Genomic DNA, 24,688 nt, shown 5'->3' on the forward strand with positions numbered 1-24,688 from the left:
CTGTGCTCTCTTCTAGGGATCCACTCTCTTCCCAAAGTGGTTCTTCCTATGTTGGACACTTCTGGGCCCACTCCAGGCACATCTACACCTTCTCTTGACCTCCTCCAGCTGATTTTTAATCTTGCTCACAGCAGCTCCTCCTCAGGGTGGGACCCTCTCCTTCTGGGACTTGCCCATTAGACTCTTCCCCTTTCCCCCTGCTTTTCTGCCAGTCCTGCGGCTCCTCGGTGACTTCCTGTGCAACTTCAGCTGGTTTTAAGGGCTTCTGGCCACAGTTAAATGTACTTTGAGGCTTGGAACTTTCCTCTGTCTCCTAGATTCACTGAAGGTAGAGTTTTGTTTTGTTTTTTGTGGAGGGAGGAGAGTTCAGACTCCTTATTGCTCTGTGTGACTTTTAGGACCACAATTGGGAAGGTTTGGAACTAAGCTGATGCCAAGCTTCTGTTTGAGCCACTCCAGGTGCTCCATGGAGCTTTATTATCGAGTAACTCAGTCTTGACCACAAGTCATGTGAGAAGGCGCAGGGGGCTGTCTCAGCTATACATTAGCTGGAATTGGGGGGGCCCTAGATTGCACTAATGTGGCTTTCTCACCAAGAAACAGTCTACTTCCCCCTTGAATGCTCAGTACCACATTTTTACTGGGGTTATCAAGCTAGGGGGCAATTCTGCAGTTCAGTTTCGATGTTAACTAAGAGCTAGCATCAGACTCCACAGGTTAAAGCACAGACCCCAACAAGCCTTCCCTCACTTGAAACACCAGCTGCAAGTTCAGGGTCCTCAGGCCGCCTGCACTTCTGACCAGCTGACTACACATTTGGGGGTTCCCATGAACCTCTCAAGTTCAGTAATTTACTAGAATGACTCCCAGAACTCTGGAAAGTGCTAGACTTACAGTCTTATTAAGGATAAAAATCAGGAGCAGCCAAATAAAGAGACACATAAAGCAAAGTCTGAGAGAGACCCAAATGCAAAGCTTCTACGTGCTCTCCCCTGGAACCAGGACACATCACCCTCCTGGCACATTGAGGTGTTCACCAACCAGAAAGCTTGCCTGAGCCTCAGTGTCTCGAGTTTTTATTGGGGTTTCATTACATAGGCATTACTGATAAATCATCGGCCACATGCTTAAACTCAATCTCCAGCCCCTCTCGCATCCCCAAAGGTCAGAGAATAGGCTGAAATCATGTAACTCAAAGCCCCAACCCTCTAATCACATGATGGGTCTTCCTGGCATGACCAGCCCATCCTGAGTCATCTTGTAGCATAAACTCAGGTATGGTCCAAGGGCCACCAAGAACAACAAAGACAACTCCTGTCACTAGGAAAATTTCAAGGGCTTAGAAGCTTTGTCCCAGAAACCCAAGACGAAAACCAGACAAATTCTTTATTGTAGAACATAAGGACATTTGGATAAGTGTACCCAAGACAATGGGAGGCTGGAACTTATCATCAGAGCAGCTGAGGGGAACCAAGAAAGAAGGCCTGGAGAGGGAGAACAGCAGACAGGAGAGCCGTGTCCATAAGGAGCTACATAAAGAGCTGTCACAGAAAAGTATAACTATTGCGCTGTGTTGTACAACTGAAACTAATTCTAAAAAATGTGTATTTCACAATCAAAAATGATTTTTAAAAAAAAGAGCTGTCACAGGATTTGTTCCTCTGGCCTCATGAGACAAACCATAATCAGGCGATTCCAGGCCCAGGAGATGAGCTGTTCATTAGAGGAAATGTTTTTCCTGCTTAAAGCTCTCTGAGAAAGCGATGGACCAGCATGCCCCGGGCGCCCGTGTCATGTGGTCTCTGGAAGACCCTGCTCCAGGGAAGGGACCAGGTGACCGCTAAGGGTCACGGCAACTCACAGGGCCCAGCACAGGGCTCAGACCTCAATTGGGCACTTAGTAAACACTTTGTCAGCCTGTGCTAATTGCCCCTCTGGGTTTGAAAGTACTGAGGGAAGGAGGAGAAAGTGGGGAGGCCCACCACTGAGTGCACCAGCATGTAGCACTAAATCGAGTAGCAGACACTGTCGGCAAAAGCACCACGGGGAAGAGCTCACTGGCTGTCTTTCCTCCTCTTGCCATGGGCTGGGTCTACTCCTCTCTTCTGCCCCAGGGCCAGCTTCTTATCCTCGAATTCCTGTGCACAGCCCCAGGCGAGGCTCCAGGACAGCCTCTGCTCAACCAGAAACTCACTAAGATGAGCCCTAAGCAAAGCGCCAAGGACCCTCGGCCTCCAGAAGCTCTGGCCCCTCCTTCTTCATCATCCCCTGGAGTCACTCTCAGCAAGGATCCTACCAAGGGTGGGCCGGGGTCAAGTGTTGCCTCCCTCTTTACCAGCCAGGCCAGGGACCAAAAGCACCTTCCTCCTGGCAGCTCACTGTCATTCCACCACTCACCCAGCCTCTCTTCCTGGGCACACCCTCCGGATTCGTCACACACAAGCTCACTGAGATTCTGCAGGGCACGGCTCTGTGATGCCCCCTCTTCTGGTTCCCCACCTGTCCTGTCCCTTGTGTGTGGTGTCCCCAGTCTGCCCTTCTCTTCCTGTGTCTGTGGCTTTCATACTCTCCTTGGGTGCTCCCGCCCAGTCTCATGGCTTCACATCTTACCCAAACGCTAAAGACCCCAGTCCTATTTCCTGTCCAAGTCCCTCCCCACTCTGTGGATGGAGACACAGAAACTCTTAACTGAGGTTTCCTGAGGAAGAAGAAATCCCGCTTGAGTACTGCAGTGTCAGCTCATCTTTGATGGTTCCTGTCTGCCCGCCCTCAGAGCATGCCTGTCCAGATTTCAGACTTGCCTGGGCAGCCCTACACTGTAGGCCTTGCAATAAATCAGTGTCTCTCTCTCTCTCTCTATCTATCTATCTATCTATCTCTCTCTCTCTCCTGATTCTGTTTTTCTAGCACAGCCCTGGATGATATACTACCTAATAATATTAATTAAACTCAACTCATCATTCTCCCTCCGCCCCGGCCCCCTCCCAGGCCCTATCCCAAATTTCAGGGTCTTCCATGCAGCTGCCCAAGCTAGAAGCCCAGGGGTCTGACCTGATCCCTCCACCCCACTCCCTCTTACTCCCCTCTACACAGGCCACTGGCCTGTCCTAGAGTTTCTGGAATCTGTGCTCAGCCTTCCACCCCTGCTCCTACTAGCCATCTCACCAAGCTCTGTCCCTGTGACAGCCTCATCCTCACCATTCCATCTGCCCCATGCATGGCCTAGAGTCCACCGCCTAAGCCGGTGGCTCTGCCTGTCTCTCACCACACTTCTTACTCCAGTCGCCGGCCCTTCAGTTCTATGCCTGGAATGGGCCTCCCTCTCTCATTGCTGCACTTTTTCTTTGACTTTCCCTCCTCCCCAGCCACTTCACCTGTACAAACCCACATCCTCAGGCTATCACATGGCTGGCTGCTGGCCTCACTGAATTCCTAGCAAACTCAGCCCCTGGGGGGCAAAGGCTGGGTCTGTCTTCAGTCAGTTCCTATTTCAGAGAGAAAAATAGTAAGTGCTCAAAAAATATTTGCCCAAGGTGTCATCAAATGAACTCACTCTCTCTTCCCTTCTATCCTTCTCTTTTTACTGGTCATACATAACACAGAACTAAAGAAATGCATTTAATTAGTTTAGGGGGTTACCAAAGGGAATTTCATTGCCTCTGCGCATGACCTAACTGCAGATGATTAGGACAAAGAATATTTTGCCTCTAAGAAAACTAAATAAATCTGCTTTGACTCATATAAGGGTTTAAATTGAGTTTATTTTTGTGTCCCAGTGGGGATTGATACTAAAATATGTTCCCCTCTGTTTGGTGGTTCTTCAGTGTGTCCAAGAAGAATGGTGACCCAGGGCCACTTCTTCAGGGTCTTAAGCAGTTGAGAAGAGCTTTGTTCTGCTCCATGTCCTGGCAGACCCTGCCCTTCACACCTTTATGACTGTATGGAATCCACTCCGAGCACCTTCATTTCCCCAGACAGGGTTCTTATCTCCGACCACGAGCCTTTGTCTCCATCCCTGTCATGGAGTTCTTCTGAGCATTAACTCCTCAGATAAAACCCTGATCCACCACAATCACCCAAGGACAGAGCCCCAAGCCTGGTGTCCTCACTGGGCAGAGCCCACAGGGTCCCACACCTACAGAGCTGGCCAGTCCCAACACCAAGAGGCTGCAGACACAGCAGCCACAGCTTGCTGGCATGGAAACTGGAAGCACTTGCAGAAAAAGCACAGGTGACCTTGGACGTGACTTTGACATCCTTCTCCATTTCAGATCCTTCATTTCCCTCCCATGACTCTGAACTCCTAGTAACCCAGTATTAATGTGTTCTCACTGGAAAACTATGGACAGTGATGACACTGGCATGTCTGGGCTGCAGCAAGGAACTACAACACGTACAGTCTCCTGGAGTTAATTAAATGAAGAGATCAGATGGAAAAAGATGGCCAGATCATGAATTCTAACAGCTGGGTGCCAATGACATTTGTGAAGAGAATCTGCCTTTTTCAGGGCAGCAAGCCTCTCTTTCCACCATGGAAGGCATCCCTGCCACCCTTTGCAGGAAGCTCGGGCATGGGCACGGGCCGTGCCTCCAAATCTAGCCTGGCTTCAGGGAGACCAGCCATCTATCTCCTGGTACTTTTCCGCCCTCTCATTTTGCATTCCTGACATTCAATCACTTAGAGATAAAGTCTGTACTTTTTCTAAGCACAGAACTTTGAGGTTCTCTCATACAGAGATCAGACTTATAAAGGGAGTAACAAAAGGCATTCGAAAGTGCCAGGAACCAAGAGGAGCAAAGGGGCAGCTGCTAAGAGCAGAGCAGGTGAGCCCGCACTGCTCCAGTGAGCCATCTGGCCGTCTTCCCAGCCGGCCCCCATGGCCACTGCCATGGAAACCACACACAGCATTGTGGCTCCTGTACCCTCAAGGAGTGAGGAGACAGTGTTGGCAAGGCCTCTCAGTGGGTAGAGAACAGCTAAGCAAAAGCTTGGGAAGCTGCCTTCTTGGGTCTGCCACCCCCTTCACAGTGTCTGGGACAAGGGATTGATAGGCCTGTAAGGACCACCTCTTCCTCAAAGGTGGGAAATCATATTATAAGATTAGAGGATAAGAAATCTTCGTCAAAGGAACCAGCCGCTTGGTGAGGTTGAAGTACTCAGAGTCTCAGTTGCATTGAAGGACAATGATGAGGACAGTCCTTAAGGAGCCAAGTGGAAAAGTGGCCCCTTGCTCCTTGCCCCTCCCAGTCAGAAAGCATAGCAGAAATTACCCATCCTGGCTGTGGAATTCTCCCCCAGAATTCTGATTGCAACAGAATTCTCCCACTCTCTGCCTGATGCAACAGACAACTGCTAAATAGCAATTCTTATTAACCACAACAACCCGCAGCAGGTACATGTAAGAATTAAACAGTAAAGCCTCTAGTCTTTTCCCCATTCAACACAAGCCACTGGAATTAAAGTCTATCTTGATGGCCCTACCCATCTCCTCCCTCCACCGTGAAACCTTTGGTAGCTACCTGTTGTCTGCAGGAAACCTCCAAAGCCCTTGATGATTGGCAACCCAAATTCTTCACAATCTATCGGTGACCTTTTCTCCCACTGCTCGGCAGCTTGAGCCTGGACACCAACCACCCTGCACTCCACATCGTCCCTGCAGCATTCTGGGTTCCCGTCACTGATTCTTCATCTGGTGTACCCCAAAGCAAGTGTCACACATTGTCTACTTGTGAGGGCTGCACTTGGGCTAATACTTGAGAACAAACACAACACTGCGAGAAAAAGATGCAAGTAGTATTTGATAGTAGGAGACAAGGAAGGATTAGAAACATTCTCACCCAGGAAAGAGTTGCTTTCAGACATTGTTGGCAGAGGAAAGATGGTTCAAGCCCTAGAAAGGAGAGCTAGCCAAACCTGCCAAAGTTAGACATACATCCCTTTGCTGCAGTAGTGCCACTTCTGGAAATTAATTCTGCAAATACCTCTGTGCACACAAACGTCAGATGTACAAGAGTCGTCATTGGGGTGGTCCTTGTAATAAAAAAAGAGTGGAGCCATTACAAGTGGCGTGGCCCTGAGTGGAGGCTGGGAGATGTACTATGACACACCCACCCAGGAGACAACTAAGAGCTGTGAATGGCAACAAGGGGGGATGTCTGTGGCCCAATATGAAAAGATCCCCAGGAGATATTGGTAAGTATATAGATGCCACCCTTTTCAGGAAGGGAAAATGAAAATATATGTTCATGTATAATTGCATAAGGAAGCACTAGCAATAGACAAAAGGATCTAATAAAAACAGCTCTTTAGAGGGTGTGGGAGTGGATGGGGATAACTTTTCATATCATTTGAATTTTGAACCCTGTAATGTATCTACCATTTGAAAGTTAAACATGATTTTTAAAAAGATTATACCTACACAGACATAGAACATTTTTAAATTCAGTAACCATAAGAATGTAAAGTTGGGCCCCACTTTGATACATGGAATTGATGTATTTTTCCTTTTCTCCCCTGTAGAACGGTTCCTTGAGGAAAAGCATTTTGTCCAATTAATCTTTGTGTCTCTAGGACTGAGCACACAGTAGGAATTCAACAAATATGTATTGATTAGAGGCTGTTGTTTTGTGGAAAGTGACAGCCACTAATCAAATGCCAAATAAGGCGCCAATGCACGTGGTCAGGACTGTTCACTTTTTTTAACGAGAATCACCATAGTGATGAGAGACAAGTGAAAGAAATGGCTCTGTGGTTGCTAACAGCAGCAGCTTGAGGCCCACTGGCCCTCTGAGGCAAAGCCTGGACCATATCTGAATGAGGAGCTCATTGTTAGCTTGAACTTTGTGCTTTGGGGGGATTTTTTGTAAAGTTTTATTCATTTTAACAGCAAATGATGAAAACGTTTAAATCTGCATTATTTCTTAAAATGTGTAGCTAAAATATAGGAGATTTGGTATTCTTGCCATTTTTCCTTTGCTGATTAAAAAAAAACAGGAAATGAAATCTGGTTTATATATAATTTGTCACACATGTAATATATCCAACTTTGTAAGCACTCCAAGTCTTCATTAACTCTGCTAAAACATATTTACATTAAGAAATCTCTCAGCCCTAATGTCGTTAGTTTGAAACTTCCAAACTTAGTTGCTTTGCTAAAAATGCAGATCAGAGCCAGATGGAAGACCAAGCACCCCCATTTGACCTCCATCCTAACCAAAATCCCATAAATGACAGAAAAGACTTGTTTAATTAGAAGAAACAAAAAAGGGAAAGAAAAGGAAAAGCAAAAGAAATCCATAGTGGTTTGGAAAAATAAGAAAGATCACTATCATGAGACCACAGTATTTGTCCCCAAGCTAAATCTGAGCATGTCAGTATGTGGTCCAGAGAGTCAAGGCCATGCTCCAGTGTCCCAGGAAGTACAGGGGACTCCTACATCTCTAAAGAATAGAGCTCACCCCACCCCAAGGCAGGTATAATAAATAGAATAAGCAAGCTAATAGGAATTCTTAGATATAATGATGGACAGAAGACCAAGAATCTCCAAACATTTGAGAAAAATCAACACCACCTTAAAAGGACATCAAACATGATATAGAAAAACTACAACAAAAGGAAACTAGTCGATAAAATAAAGAAGACTATAAAATCTATAATTCCCATCTTCAGAGAGATAGTAGAGGCTTTCATCCATAAAAAATTAATTGCAAATATTAAAATCTGAAGATTAACTTCAAAATCTCAGTAGGTGCGGTAAATATCAAAATAATCACAGCTAAGGGGCAATTAGTGACATGGAAGATCAAACCAACGAATTCTAAAGCTTGGTGTGAAAAGTTGAAGAAATTTAAAATGTGGGTTAAAAGTCATGAGATGTGGAGGATAGACCCAAAAATTCCAATATCTGTACAGTAGTTCCAAAAAGAGAGAATAGATAAAACAGGAGTGAAGAAGTGCTCAGATAAATAATGGGATGGGGGTTGGGGATTCCGGAGGTGAAGAAAGGCATCAGCCTTCAGACTCATACAATTCATTGACCACAAAGCAGTGAATGAAAAGTAAAATAGAATTTAAAAATCTAGACATATTGTGGTAAAATTTTGGAATACCAAAGATGAAAGGAAAATTCCACTAGCTCCCAAAGAGAGAAAATAGGTCATCACAATAGAATGAAAACCAGCTTGACATCAGACATCTCCATCATTAACCCTGAATTCTAGAAGATATTAGAGCAATTTCTCTAACGTTCTGAAGGAAAAAAATCATCTTTAACCTACAATCCAATACCCAGCCAAACTAGTAATCAAGTGAGGCTGCAAAATAAAGACATTTTCAAGCATGTGCAGCAGGCTCATACCACCTAAAAACTCTCCCCCACCCCCACAAAGAATCCAGTAAATTAGAAAAAGAATCCAAGAAATTGAAACGCCCCACCCCCACCCCCGCAAAGAATCCAAGAAAACAGAAGACAATGGAGAGGGAAATAAAGTAAAAACTTAAAATTGATGTATTCGGGTTTTATTAAAAAGTTAAATTTCAATCTGGAATGAAAAGCTCAGTGAGGTAGGGAACTGGTTACAAGGTTAATGGGAGCAGCTGGGAGGAAAAGGAGCAAAGTCATGCTCTGAGTACACATGCCAAGTCCAACTCCAAGAGCTGCTACACTTCTGGAAAAACTTACCTTGGGGTTTTTAATAAACTGTACTGATTCACTCAATAACTGGACTAGTGAACCAGTTTTGCTTTTTAAGTTAATTAGATCGTTTATAGATTTTGAGTCTTTGAACTCACTCGAAGGGCAGGGGTCAGATGGGGAGCACATCTAAGAGAGTTTGAATGATCACTTATCATTTTCAGCAAATCAGATCAGGCCAAGTAGAGGGAAGTCTGCCTGGCATGAGGGAGATCATATAGGATCAGGGACTGTACAGAAAAAGTGGTATCCTGGCAGGTTCTCTTAAAGGGAGTGCTGAGTTGCTGACATATGAAACACAAGATTACTAACATGTATTACATTATGTATATTATTATTATCAAAACACAAATTTCTTCTCTCTCCTTCCAAATCCAATAAAAAAAAGCTTCTTGTAACACAACAGCAGGAATCGGGAGTGGTAGATTGAATTACTGGCCCCGATTCCTCACCCCTCCCTGCATCCGCACTGTTACCACCGCTTCATTGTGGGTGGTGTGCACTTTCCCATCCCTCAACCTTAGGCTCAGCCAATGGGATGTTAACAGACATGACCCAAGCAAAAACCTGAAATGTGCTTGTGTGGTCAGGTGTGCCCTCCATCAGGCCCTGCCATCGCTCAGAAGTGAACATGTCCCTGTTTGTCCCAGGAGTGGGATGAGAGTTCCAGAAAGCATGAAGTGGAGCCACATCAGCCACCTGCAAACTATGACTAGAAAATAAATGCTTATTACTGTATGGCATTGACATTTGGGCATGGTCTGTTATGTAGTGTAATGATGGCAATTGCTAACTGACACTGGGCAGGTGTCAGGTGTCACTGCAACAGATGTGAGGAGTAATTACTGAGTCACTGCCTCCTAACATGGCTTCTCTCACTGTAGAGACAATATTCCACACTCTGGTAAAAAGTCACTGCTTTCCAGGAAAGGCATGGTGACTTGGGCACTCTCATATGCTGCCAGTGGGAGGATAAATGGATGCCTTTTAGAGCAATTTGGGGATAGCTATCAAGATTCTTAAAAATGCTTGCATCTACTAATCCAGTAATTTCACTTCTGAATATTGATCCTAAAGGAGTAATCCTAAATAGGAAAAAAAAGCTTAAGACACAATGGTAATGTGGTTTATAATAGAAAAAAGCATTTACTGCACACTTACTCCTCTAAGGTTTTCACATGCATTTCCTATTCAATACTCGCAACATCTTGTGAGGCTCTGCAGAGGCCCAGAGAGAATGAGTCACCTTCCCTTCAAACCCTGGCCTCTGGCCCCTGGGCCCATGGTCCTTACCTCCATGCTATACTGCCTAAAACGGCCAGAAGAAGCTATGTGAGTCACTCACATTCTGGAATGTTATGCAGCCATTTAAAAATCAAAGTACACAATCATTTTTTAAATACTTCAAAAATAGATTATAAGGCTATATAGAAAAAATAGAACACAAATTAACTGCCTAAAACCCTTAGACTAAGGCAGAGTTTAAATGCATTAGTAAATAACATAAAATAAGTATAAAATCAAACACATGCAAATGAAAACTACAAGGTATTATTACATACTCACTAAACGCTCATATTAAAAGACTGACAAGGCCAGGTGTTTGCTCGAATGTAGAGTGACAGGGACTCTCATACCTTGTTGGTGGTAGTATAATTGATACAGCATTGTGGAAAATTGTTTTGCAGTTTCTTACAATGTTAAACATTCTCCTACCTTAGGACCCAGCAATTCTGCCCTTATGTATTGACCCAAGAGAAATGAACATGTGTCCACACAAATCCTTATGCAAGAACCTTAATTGCAACTTTATTCGTCATAGAAAAATTGGAAACAACTCCAATTTTCATCAACAAGAAACTAGATAACCCAGGGTTGCATTCATACTATGGAATACTACTTTAAAAAAGGAATGGTTTACTGATGTATGCAAAAACAAGGAAGGACCTCAAAAACAGTGTTTTGAGCTAAAGGAGCCATAGTTCTTGCTTGGGGAACAGGGGTGGGGTGGGGATGGGGAAGGTAGCTAGACTAGAAAGCAGGAGGTGGGAATTTTCTAGGGGGATGGTGATGTCCCATATTCTTGATTGGGGTGTTGGCTACACAGACATATAAATATTTGTCAAAAATCATTGACCTATATAAATTTAAGATCTGTGCATTTGACTGAACTATACCTGAATTTTTAAAATGTGTATGTCTGGCATTGGATACAGTGTCCGGCTGAAGCTGAGGAGCAGATAGGCCCATCTGTGGAGTTGGACAGCCCCCAAGACTCAGCAGTCTCCGGACAGACCAAGCTCTGCGCGCTTATGGCATGTCTGGAACACTTTTCATGGGGTTTGGGGTCTGGCCATGTCTCTAGATTTTCTCAGGGCCCCACTGCACCATGGGAAAGAATTTCAACTGAGTTCCCAGTCACATTTAAATCTGCCTGCTGGATGGTAGGAAGGAGGCAGAGGGAGGGAGGTGAGCAGAGGGAGAGCACATATGCTGGAGAGCTAAAGCAGCAGGGTGCTGACCCTGAAGCTACCTAGGCAAACATGCCTGGAGCCCCTGGATCCTGGGGAGGCAAGGTGGAGCCCCTTTTCAGTGCCTGCTCTGCTCAAGGACTACCCCTTCCACCTTGGCTCTCCAAGGGTCTTCTGTAACTCAGCAGTTCAGGGGAGTTGTTCCCTTTGAGAGGTGTGTGGACAAGGCAGGGGTTTCTCAGCTCTCTCATAGGAGAGAGATGCTTGGGAAGTCCTGGGTCACCGAGACAGAGCTGGCCCCACCACACGTGCTAAAGAAGTGGACACCATAGGGCCCACTCAGAGCCTGTAAATCGTGGCAGCTGGGTGGCAGGGCCGGGAAAGGGACCTGGCCAAGGAGAGCAGAGCAAGCAGAGGTCGGTAAGGGGAGCAGGAGAAGCAGACGCATGGAGGCCAAGGCTACCTCACAGGAGACAGGAGGGCTGAGGGCTGCAGTGTGGCAGGAAAAGGCACCTGGAGATGCACCTCAGCCAGACTCCACGAGATGACAACCTTGAGGTGAGGGGCTATGCAAGTAAGGCCCCCCGAAGGCCCTAGAAATATGGAGGGAGACGGCCGCCCCAGGAGCCTGGACTACTGCATGAGCAGGTGAAGGCATCAAGCCCCAGAGATGCCAAGGTCATATGTCAACATCAAGGGCATTTGGACAGCAGGCTGGTATAACCTGAGACTCTGAGCTCATTATTCAGAACATTTTCACCATGGAGACATATGTGCAGAAACACAACTGGGAGAAAACATGGCAAAATGTTGATAGCAATTGTCTCTCATCTCTTGGCAATTAGATTACAAGTGATTTTCCTCTTGTCTATACATGTTAGTTCTTCATAAATTTATAATAAAAGGAAAACCTTGACATGTGGCTATGGACACATGATTACATAGAGAATAGTGACTGTCAAACATTTGTGCCTCAGAATACCTTTATTTTCTTAAAAAATTATTGCAGCCTCTAAAGAACTTCTGTCCATGTGAGTTCTATCTATCAATTTTAGCTGTATTAGATAATAATACTGAGATTTCAAAATATGTATTTATTTAAAATAGCAACAATAAACCCATTGCACATTAACATAAATAACATTTTAATGAAAAATAATGATATCTTTGAAAAACTTAGGGAGAAGGATGGCATTGTTTTACATTTGCAAATCTCTTTAATGTCTAGCTTAGTAGAAGATAGCTAGGTTCTCAGATCTGCTTCAGCCTTCAGTCTGTTGCAATGTCACACATTGTGTAGTCTCTGGAAAATTCCACTGTATGCTCATGGGAGAAAGTGAAAAAAGACAAATGACATCTTAGTATTATGAAAATAGTTTTGGCCACACTTTGAGAACAAATAATATGGAGTATAATCACAACTGCATAAAAATAGACGTGTAATACTTCTGAATAAAAGTGTCATGATGCCACCTAGTGGTATCTCTAATTATTGCAATTGCTGATTACCGTGTGCGTGTGTGTGTGTGTGTGTGTGTGTGTGTGTGTGTGTGTGTGTGTGTGTGAGAGAGAGAGAGAGAGAGAGAGAGAGAGAGAGAGAGAGCGCAAGCGCATGGGAGGGTACACACAGGTCATGTGTGTGATGTGTGTTGTGTACATGTGGTATATGTGTGTTTGTGGATGGTGTGGAGTGTGTGCATGTGTTGCATGTATGTGATAGGGCTTGAAAATGGTTGTGTGGTGCATGTGTGTGTGTTACATTGTATGTGGTGTGTGTGCGCTTATGTTGTGTGTCTGGATGTGTGTGTGCACATGTACGTGTTTGTGCTGTGTGGTCAGGACTTGCACATGGGACAATGGAATTCCTAGTCCTCAACTCCTGCATATGCACCTGGCCTGTGAGAGGTGCTCTTCTGTTAAGAACACACCTGTTGAATTCTCCAATCGAGAAGTGGGCAGGTGCACATCCTCAGAACACTCATTGCTCTCCACCAGCTTGGGGAACCAGGCGTTGCGACCATGGAGAAGGAAGGCCGCCGGGATAGAGCACCTTGCTCAAGGTTCCACAGCCAGCAAGTGCTGGGTCCAGGATTCAGACCTGAATCCTCTGATCATGAGGAATTTAATCATCTTATATGAATGATTCCCTCTCAATTATAAAAAATCATCTACATGGTATGATCAAAAAATGGAAAAAGGCAAATAAATTTCTGAATAAAAAGAATATGCCAGCACCACCTGGTCCTTCTCTCTGCCCCCCTACCCTTTCCACTAGTGTGTGTGTGCACATTTCAGACCATGTGCACAATTGGAAAGATGTTAACTAGCACCTGCTAGGCACCAACTATAAGTGCAAAATATATCCATGTTCAAGTATAAACATAACAAGTACAAATTCTCATTCTCAAAAGTCACATGTACAAAACGTAACTCTCAGCTTCTCGTAACTCAATTTCCATTTCTGATTTCAGTTTCTGTAAACATAACCTAGTTCCTTGCAGGAAAACTCAGCCCCATTTATGGTCACGCGGCCACTTCAGGCCCTATCGTCCCCCCTGCTCCGATGGAGCCCAGCCTCTGGGGCATTGAAGCCTGGTGCCCCTTCCCCAGCACCCTCCCACGCAGCATGATGGGCTGGTGTCTGTGCCCACCAGTATCCACTGAAGGCCCCCTGCAGCCATGGCCGCCTGCTGGGAGGCAAAGCCCTCTGTGTGCTTTGTCACCACGGTGAACACCTCTGAGGTTCCCCAGTTTCCTCTCAAGAGGCTCAGTGCATGCAGCTGCTCTCCCCAGCCCCACCCCTAGGGTGCTGGGACCCTGTGGCCAGCAGGCTATCAAGGCCCACAGCCCTTCTCACATACACGGAGACCCACACACAGCCCAGCATGGGGGCTCCTGCAATCAGGGCACTCGTCCCCCAGCTCCTGCATCACCTGCAGGCCCCACTCAGTTCTTCACCAGAAGAATCTTAGGCAGAGTCCTTCAGGATTCGTCTCTTGATAGCCAAAGCAAATCAGAGTATCTTGATTCTCAAACTAGTGTTTCCTCCACTGTGAGCTCTTAAAATCCATTTAGAAATTTGGCTGGCTTTTGTGTTTTCTCTGGGTGAGGTCTCAGCATCCTCCCTTCATTGGGCCCTGAGAAAGCCCACAGGGACCACCATGAAGGAAGGAACAGTAATGACCACGCACGGACCTGGCTGGGCACTAATTCAACCAAAACATATACATGGAGATCCCAAAGGATGGTAGCCAGGTCCTGTTGGCCAGCTCACCAACCCCTGGCTTCTGTGCCTTCATGCCAGTGCCCCAGTGCAGCTGGCACAGGTGTGGAGGGCCAGCGTCCCTGACATGAATAGAAAAGCAAAGGCCACAGGCAATATAAGCAGCGGTCCTTCTGGGAAGCTGGCGAGGATGCACATTCCTGGGCCCCGCCCCCAGGGATTTGCTGCAGGGGCTCCAGGGCCGGGCCTGAGACTCTGCCTTCCCAGGAGCTCCCCAGTGATGCCAATGCCCAGGTCCAGGACCACACTGAGCAGCTCTGCTAGAGCACCCAGCAGCTGAAGGGAGGGGCACGGCGGACAGCAGAGCAGCTGGCTCCTGGAGAAGAAGACTTCAGAGCAGAAAAAAGATGCGACTGAGAAAAGTGACCATAATGAGGTTGAACCCTTAAGGAGACAGGTATACTGATACAGATTATAGGTACGGATATAGATTAGATATAGACACAGATACAGATGATATAGATAGAGATATAGAGATACAGATACAGGTGCAGATATAGATATATGCAGATAAGATAGATATAGGTGTAGATGTAGATATAGATAGATGTAGACATAGATAGATACAGAGATAGATACAGATCTATAATAGATATCTTTGTTTTTTTGGAATATTTTCTTGTCTCTCCTTAAGAGTTGTCACTATAGCTATTTTATTTTAAAAATTTTTATTACAATTTTAACTTAATTTTATTTATTTATACATTTTTATATATTTGTCTAATTTACATTATAATTATATTACATGCATACATTATATATATATCATATATATTATATATAATATATGTATAAATAAAAACATACATTCAGATTATAAAATTCAGTACAGGTAGTAAAAAATAAAATGGATACTGCTGACAACATAATTCATGTTCCAAAAGAACTAACATTATTATAATTATCATCACCCCCTTGTACACACCCCACACTGCCTTGAATTCCCTTGAAAACTCAGCTGGGTTCCATCCAACTTTCCAGAGGAAGGTGACTGGGAAAATCACAAGCTTCATGGACCTGATGGGTCCCGCTTCAATTTCTTACCTTTAACCTCAAGAGGCAATTCATCCTGCCCAGGTCACACTGCATGTCCCTGTCCTTCCACTCCCCCAGTCTCCAGAAGGCTGTTTCACACTTTCTCCTCCCTCCCCAGCCCCCTCCACCAGAATCTGCCCACCTTCTCCGCATTCTCTACCCCTTTGCTGAGATGGGCCATCCAGGCTGCCATCCACAGCCAGTTCCTTCTCATCTATTCAAGGGCACTGCTCCAACAACGTTCTGCTCTGTCCTGCATCGTCACTTTTCATGCTACTAGAGCTTCTTCAACAGCATCTAAAAATGCTGTTACCTCTCCCAGCTGAAAAGAAACAAAAAAACACCTTTGTCTCAAACCTACTTCTCCTGCCAGCATCTGTCCCATATCTAGTCTATAATCCCTCCCTATCTATCATCACCCTTTAACTCATTTCAACCAGGCTTCTGCACACGGCTCCGATGAATTGCTCTTCCCAAGGATACAGATCATTTCCATCAAGAACCCGTGGCCAGTCCTCAATCATCTTACTGCCTCATCTAAGTCATTCCCTTCTCCTTGTGACATTTTCCTCCTTGTGTGTCAGGATCTCCTGGTGCTCCTTCTGCCACCTGGACATTCCTTCTCTGTCTCCTTGCTGACTCCTGCTCTTCTCCACGACCTCCTTTTCTCCTCTGTCTACCCTGCCTTCCTTGCTGATTTTGCTCATTCGTATCTCCTCCCACCCCGTCCCAGCAAGTGGAAGATCATATGTGACTGGCTCTGGCCAATGGGCTATTTATGAGCAGAAGAGATGGGTCACTTTTCAGCAAAGCCTGGCACATAACTCCCCAGCTGTCTTCTCTCCTCCTGCAGGTATTGGAGAAATCCTCATGTTGACATGCAGGATGAAAAGAACAAGAGCAGCCTGATCGCTGAGTCACTATGAAAGACAGATGTTCTGGAAAGGAGCCCAGGCTTACATCAGGCTTCATAGGACTGAGTAATAAATTTCTGTGTGTCCGTATCCAGCCACTGGGATTTGGGAGCTATTTGTTACTGAGACAAAAGCCTAGCTTATCCTGACCAATACAGTTACTCATTCAGTCTTAAAATACTATCTGTACGCCAATAACTCCCAAATTTATAGTTCCAGCCAAGTTTGTCTCCCAGACTCCAGACTCAAATATCCAACTGCCTACTCAATATTTCCACTTGGGATGTTAGACATTTCAAACTTAACATGTCCAAAACTGAAATCTTTATGCAAGTATCACACTATTATGATTACTATAGCTTTGTAGTAAATTTTGAAATCATAAAGTCTGAATTCTCCAGCTTTATTCTTTTCAGGCTTGTTTTGGCTATTTGGGGTCTTTCAATATCTATGACTTTTAAGGTGACTTTTTCTGTTTCTGCAAAAAAAAATGTCTGGGATTTTGATGGAGATTGCATTAAATAAATCTGGAGATTGCTTTAAGTAGTATTGATATCTTAATAATATTAAATCTTCCAACTCATGAACATGGGATGTCTTTTCATCTATTTATGTCTTCTTTAATTTCTTTCAGAAATGTTTCATAATTTTCATCATATAGTCTTTCATCTTCATAGTTAATTCCTAAGTATTTTATTCTTTTTGATGCTATTGGAAGTTGATGTGCTTTCTTAATTCCCTTTTTCAATTGTTCATTGTTAGTGTATATAAACACAACTAATTTTGTATCTTGCTATTTTAATGAATTTCTTTATTAGCACTACCAGTTTTTTGGTGGAATCTTTAGGGTTTTATACATATAAGATCATAACGTATGCAAACAGAGATAATTTTACCTTTTTCTTTCCAATTAGGATGACTTTTATTTTAGTTTTTGCCTAATCACTCTGGCTAGGCCTTCCAGTAGTATGCTGAATAGAAGAGGTAAAAGTGGACAACCTTGCCTTATTCCTGATCTTAGAGGAAAAGCTTTCAGTCTTTCACTGCTGAGCATGATGTTGGCTGTGGGTTTTTCCTATATGGATTTATTATGTTGCAGTGTTTTATTCTATTCTTAGTTTGTTGTTTTTATAATGAAAGGGTATTGAATTTTGTTAAATGTTTTTCTGCATCAATTGAGATAACCATGCGATTATTTTCCCTTCATTCTGTTAAGATGATGTATTACAAGTTCTGACAATTAAGTTCGCAAATTTGCCACTGTGTGCTTACATTGACAGCACTGTACAAAGAGCTCAGGAAGGTTTCGTAACCTTAGTATATCAGTGTCTCACAGCTGTGTTCATATTGACGTCTGGTGGTGTCTTGCTGAGTGGAGTTCATTATTATTGTTGTGTGTTTTTGTGTGCTGTCACGAGAATGTCTGAGCTTAAATTAGAGCAACGAACAAACATTAAATTTCTTGTTAAACTTGGCAAGAGTAGAAGTGAAATCAGGGATATGTTAGTCCAAGATTATGCGGATAATTCCATGAAGAAAACGGCAGTGTACAAATGGATTAAACGTTCTTCTGAGGGGAGAGAATGTGTCACTGATGAAGAGAGGTCAGGGCGGCCAGTAATGAGCAGAAATGACAAAAACATTGCAAGAATTCTTCAAATTGTGTATCAAAATTGTCAGCTGACTGTGAAAAGCATAGCAGATCAAGTAAACATCAATAGAGAAACAGGAAAATCTTAAATGAAAATCTTGGCATGAGAAAGGTATGTGCAAAAAATGGTCCTGAGGGAGCTCTTGCATCACGACAACGCAACAGCTCACAGCACTGTCTGTGAGGGAGTTTTTAGCCAGTAAACAAATAACTGTATTGGAACACCCTTCCTACTCACCTGATCTGACCCCCAATGACTTCTTTCTTTACCCAAAGGTAAAGGAAATACTGAAAGGAAGACATTTTTATGACATTCAGGACATCAAGTGTAATATGATGACAGCTCTGAGGGCCATTTCCAAAAAAGAGTTCTAAAATTGCTATGAAGGGTGGACTAGGTGCTGGCATCGGTGCATAGCTTCCCAAGGGGAGTACTTCAAAGATAACAATAGTGATATTCAGCATCGAGGTATGTAGCATTTTTTCTAGGATGAGTTCGTGAACTTAATTGTCACACCTCATCCATTAATCATTTTTGTATATTGAACCATTTTTGTATTCTATTAATATATCCCACTTGGTCACAATGTAGAATCCTTTTACTATGCTGCTGAATTTGGTTTGCTAGTATTTTGTTGAAGATTTTGCATTGATGTTCAGAAGGATATTGGTTTGTAGTTTTCTTTACTTGTAGTGTCTTTGGCTTTGGTCAGGGTAATAGTGGCCTCACAGAATGACTTAGAAAGTATGCTCTCCTCTTCGATTTTCGGAAAAAGTTTGAAAAGCATTGGTGTTAGCTCTTTTTTAGATGTGGGTAGAAGGCACCAGTGAAGCCATCAGGCTTAGGGTTTTACTTTGTTAAGAGGTTTTTTGAACACTGACTCAATCTATGCACTAGTGATAGATCTACTCAGATTTTCTATTTCTTCATGGTTTAGTCTTTGTAAATTTTGTGTGTCTAAGAATTTTCCCATTTCATCTAGGTTATTTAATTTTTTTGACATTCAGTTGCTCATAGAACTCTCCTATAATCCTTTTTATTTCTTTAGAATTGGCAATAATGTCTCCACTTTTATTCCTCATTTCAGTAACTTGTTACATGACTTAATTTTTGTAGTTTTATAATAAATCTTCATGTCATTCCAGTTTATTCTTCTTCATCATGATTGTCCTGGTTATTCTCAGGCGTTTGCATTTCTGTATAAATTTTAGAATCAATTTCACAATCTACACCAAGAACCTGCTGAGATTTTGATCAGAATTGCGTTAAATAAATAAATCAATTTGAAAAGATTTGACATCTCTATAAGACTCCCATCTGCTCCCTTCACTCTGGCTGCTAAAAATAATTTATCTGCTTTCTGATGCTGTAGTTTTTGCCTTTTTTAGACTTTCATGTAAGTGGAATCATACAGTATATAGTCTTCTGTGTCTGGCATATTTTAGCCAGCATAATGCTTTGGAGATTCATCTATGATGTTGCATGTGGGTCATTCCTATTAATGCTGAGTAATATTTCATTGTACAGGCATACCACAATATATTTGTTTATTTACAGTCAATGAGCCCTTGGGTTTTCTCACAGATTTTGTTAAATGTTAAATAATATATATAATTAAATATATAAAAATTACATATTATATTGTATGAAATTAAGGTATATAAAAATACATAATTAAATATAAATACATATATTATATAAATATATAATATAAAATATACATATAATATATACATATAACATATAATAAAGCTTTCAGAGAAGCTTTATTCACAATAACAATACTTGTACAAGTCTTTGTGTGAATATATGTTTTCATTGCTCATGCATAAACACCTAGGCCTGGGATCTGAGTCATATGTAAGTGTATCTTTAAATGAAATTGCCAAACTGTCTCCAAATGGCTGTACCATTTTGCATTCCCACCAGGAATATATGAGAGTTCCAGTAGCTTCAATCCTTTTCATCACTTTGTAGTATCATGGTTTTTAATTACAGCTATTCTAGAGGGTGTATAGTAGTATCTCACTGTGGTATTTACTTGCATTTTACAAATGCAAATGATATAACAATCCTGGTTTTCCTTTTTATTTTTTCATTAAAACTTTAAAAACTTTTTATTTTGAAATAGTTTTAGATTTACAGAAGAGTTGTAAATATAATACAGAGAGTTCCTGTATGTCCTTCTCACAATTTTCTTTAATGTTAATACCTTACATAACTATGGTACATTGCCAAAACTAAGAAATTTACATTGGTCCAATACTATTAATTAAAATACAGACTTAATTAATATTCTACCAATTTGCCAACTAATGTTCTTTTTCTGTTCCAGGGCCCAACCCAGAATACCACATAACAATTAGTCATTATGTCTCCTTAGTCTCTTCTAATCTGTGATTTTTTTTCATCTTTCCATGTTTTTAAGACCCTGACATTTTTTGAAGAATGCTAGTCAGATATGTTTGTAGAATGTCCATCAGTTTGGGTTCATGTGATGTTTTCTCATCATTAGAGTGGGTATGTGGATTATTGGAAGAACACTACAGAATTGTGAAGTATAGTAAAGTGCCCATCTCATCACGATATTAGAGGGTATATGATATCAACATGACTGAGTAATGGTGATATTCACCTTGATCCCTTGGTTTTAGTTGTGTCTGCCAGATTTCTTCACTGTAAAATTACTCTTTTTCCTTTCCATAGTGTATTAATTAGGAGTGAGTCACTAAGTCCAGTCCATACTTCAGGAGAAGAGAATTAAGCTCCACTTCCTAAAGTGAGGTGTATCAAAAAATATGTGAACATATATTAAAACCACTACAATAATTAATAAATATTATGACTGAGATATTTGAGGGTAGGAAAATATCTTGTTTCTCCTTAACTTTTGCTTTGCCAATTCATTTTAGCATTTACTTGTGGGTCTTACCTATAGCAATTATTAATATGGTATTCTAGTTGTGATTTTTTTATTTCCCTCATTCCTTCTACATTTATTGTTTGGAATTCTATTGGGAAGAGTTGTCCTTTCTCTCCTCTTATGTATTTATTCAAACATTCCTATTAATATGAACTCATAGATATTTGTATTTACCCTTTGAGTTATATCTCAACACCATTGTTATTTACTTGTTCATATTGTTCCACCTTTGGCCCTTCGGTTGGTTCTTATGTCTTTTCCTTTTAAAAAAATAATAAAAAAATAAACACTTTCTTATTTTCTGGCACTACAAGATGTTCCATGCACATCTTATATTTTCTATGCCTCAACCTTAGAATCAGTCATTTCTCCAGATTTTCTTTTGATTGGTGTTTACATAATGTATCTTATTTCATTCTTTTACTTTTAAGCCATTTTTGTCTTTGTATTTAAGTGGGCATATAGTTGGTTCTTCCTTTTTTAAAATACAACATGAGAATTTCTGTATATTCATTGCTGTTTGTTTTATGCTCTTTATCTCTCTTTGTAAATCACTGAGTCAACAAGAAAAATTTCCCCAAAAAGGCCCACAAGGACATATTAATAAAATGCTTGGGGCCAAATGACCCCACTATATGAGAATCAAAACACACAAATTTCCCTGTCCCAGAGTCCCAATGCACAGCAGCTTTATATGGTTCAGAGACATCCAGGAGGTAGAAAACTGTGATTCCAGAATTTAAACACATGTCTATGTGAGGAGAAGGCAAGGACTGCTCTTTCTTCTCCTCTTCCTCCTTTTTGTCTTCTTCCTCTTCCCTCTTCTTACTTATTTAACTTACCTACTTAAAACATCACCCTGTCCTGCCTGCTCTGTGTGTGTGTGTGTGTGTGTGTTAAAATACACAAAACATAAATTGACCCTCTTAACAATTTTTAAGTATATAGTACAGTATCATTAACTATGTGCACCTTGTTTTACAATGGATCTCTAGAACGTGTTTCCTCTTGCATAACTGAAATCTACATCCATTGACCAATTCCCCATTTCTGTCTCCACCAGCCCCTGACAGCTGCCATTCTACTTCCTGTTCCTGAATTGGATGACTTTAGATATCTCAGTAGGTGGAATCATGCAGTAATTTTCTTTTAGTGACTGGCTTATTTCACTTAGCACCAAGTCCTCAAGGCTCAATCATGTTGTACCATATGACAAGATTTCCTTCTGTCTTAAGGTAGAATAATAATTGTATATACAATAATATTGTATATATACATACATACATAATGTATATTTTGTGTGTGTGTATTGCATGTATATACGTTATTTTCTTCATCCATTCGTCTGTCCCAGAATCCCATATAACATTTAGTCACTATGGCTTCTTCGTCTCTTTCAATCTGTGTCAATGGACACTTGGGTTATTTCCATCCCTTGGATGTTGTGAACAGAGCTGCTACATGGGGGTGCAGATATCCTTAAGGTCTTGACTTCAATCTTTTTGGATATACTGAGAAGTGGGATGAATGGATCGCATGGTGGTTCCATTTGAGGAATCTCCATACTTTTTGTCATAGCTGAGGTGCCAACATTACATTCCCACCAACGGTGAACAAGGGTTCTAATTTCTCCACAACTTTGCCAACACGTATTTTTTTTTTGTAATGGCATCTCAATGGGACTGAGGTATTATCTCATTGAGGTTTTGATTTGCATTTCCCTGATAATTAGTGACGTTGAGCATCTTTTCATGTACCTGCCTGTTGTCCATTTGTATGTCTTCTTTGGAGAAATATTCAAGTCGTTTGCCCATTTTTTAATCTCAATTTTTTTTGCTATTGTTCCTTGTATATATTGGAAATTAACAATTTATCAGATATATGGTTCACAAGTATTTTCTCCCAGTCCATCAGTTGCTTTTTTCAGACTGTTGTTTTCTTTACTGTTTAGAAGCCTTTTAGCTTAATGTAGTCCCACTTGTTCATTTATTTATTTATATTTTTAAAGATTTTTTATTGGGGAATTGGGGGGATGGGAACAGTGCTGGGGAATTGGAGGAAGGGAAACAGACAAGTTGCTGTCGTTTTTGTTATTCAGTCTAGTTGTGGAGGACATTGCTTTACTGGCCCAAGTTGACACCGTCATTGCGCTCTTCCTGGGAGAGGCACATCAGTCGCCGGCTTCTGGACGGCCGCTCACTGCGGCTGCTGGCCACTCACACTGGCTGCTGGCCACACACGGTAGCCCATGGCAACCCACTGCCACAGGAGCTGCAGCCTACGCCGTCACCGGCGACTCACAGCAGCCCAGCNTGTTCAGCATTTTAGCTGTGGAGGGCAGTGTCACTGGCCCTCATATGTGGGATCCGAACCGGGGCCCTCTGGCATCCCAAGCCAGTTCTTAACCATCGCACCACTCGGCCGGCCCCCACTTGTTTATTTTTGCTTTTGTTACCTATGCTTTTAGTGCCATAGCCAAGGAATCATTGCCAAGGCCAATGTTATAAAGCTTTTCCCTTTGTTTTATTCTAGGGGTTTTATGATTTCAGGTCTTACATTTAATTCTTTAATCCATTTTGAGTTGATTTTTGTGTATGAAGTAAGCTTATATTTTTTTGCATGGGGATATTCATTTTGCCCAACACCATTCATTGAAGAAACTATGTTTGTCCCAGTGTGTACTTTGGACACCACTGTCAAAAATCACCTGACCATATATTTGTGGGTCTATTTCTGTGCTCTATTCTGTTCTACTGCTTTATATGTCTGTCTTTATGCCAGTACTACATGATTTTAATGACTATAGCTTTGTAATACATTTTGAAATAAGGAGATGTGATCCCTCCAGCTTGGTTCTTCTTTCTCAAGACCATTTTGATTATCCTGGGTCTTTTGTGGTTTCATATGAATTTTATTATTTCTTTTTCTATTTTTGTAAAAAAAATGTGATTTTGTTGAAAATAGCATGAGTCTCGAGATCTCTTCGGGTAGTATGGACATTTCAACAATATTAAGTTTTCCAATGTGTGAACCTGGGACATCTTTCCATATGTCTCTTTTCATTTTCTTCATAATGTTTCATAGTTTTCAGTATACAAGTCTCTCACCGTTTTGGTTAAGTTTATGCCTAGGTATTTTATTGGTTTTGATGCTATTGTAAATGAGATCATGTTCTTAATTTCCTTTTTGGATAGTTCATCATTAGTATATAAAACTGCAACCTATTTTATTTTATTTTTAAATACAAATGTATATAACTAAGGTATGCAGCATGACTTGGTATACATACACACAATGAAATAATGACTACAGTCAAGCTATTTAACATATCCCTAGTTTTTTTGTGATGAGATCATCTGACATCTACTCTCTGAACAAATTTCCAGTACTCAGTACAGTATTATTAACTAGAGCCATCACGCTATATGTTTGCTCTCTAGACTCACTTATCCTACAAACTGAAACTTTGTCCCCTCTGATAGATGTCTCACCATCCCCCACTCCTGCAAATTCCCTGGTAACCACCATTCTACTCTCTGCTCCTATATTTGTCATTTTTAGATTCCACATATGAGTGAGATCACGCAAGTTTTTTTTTTTTCTTTCCATGTCTGGAAGCTCAGGCAATAAAAGCAAAAGTAAACAAGTGGGACAACATCAAACTAAAAAGCTTCTGCACAGCAAAGGAAACAACCAAACGAAAGGCAACCAATGGAT

The sequence above is a fragment of the Hipposideros armiger genome, unplaced genomic scaffold, assembly GCF_001890085.2.
Source record: "Hipposideros armiger isolate ML-2016 unplaced genomic scaffold, ASM189008v1 scaffold_347, whole genome shotgun sequence".
Classification (NCBI taxonomy): domain Eukaryota; kingdom Metazoa; phylum Chordata; class Mammalia; order Chiroptera; family Hipposideridae; genus Hipposideros; species Hipposideros armiger.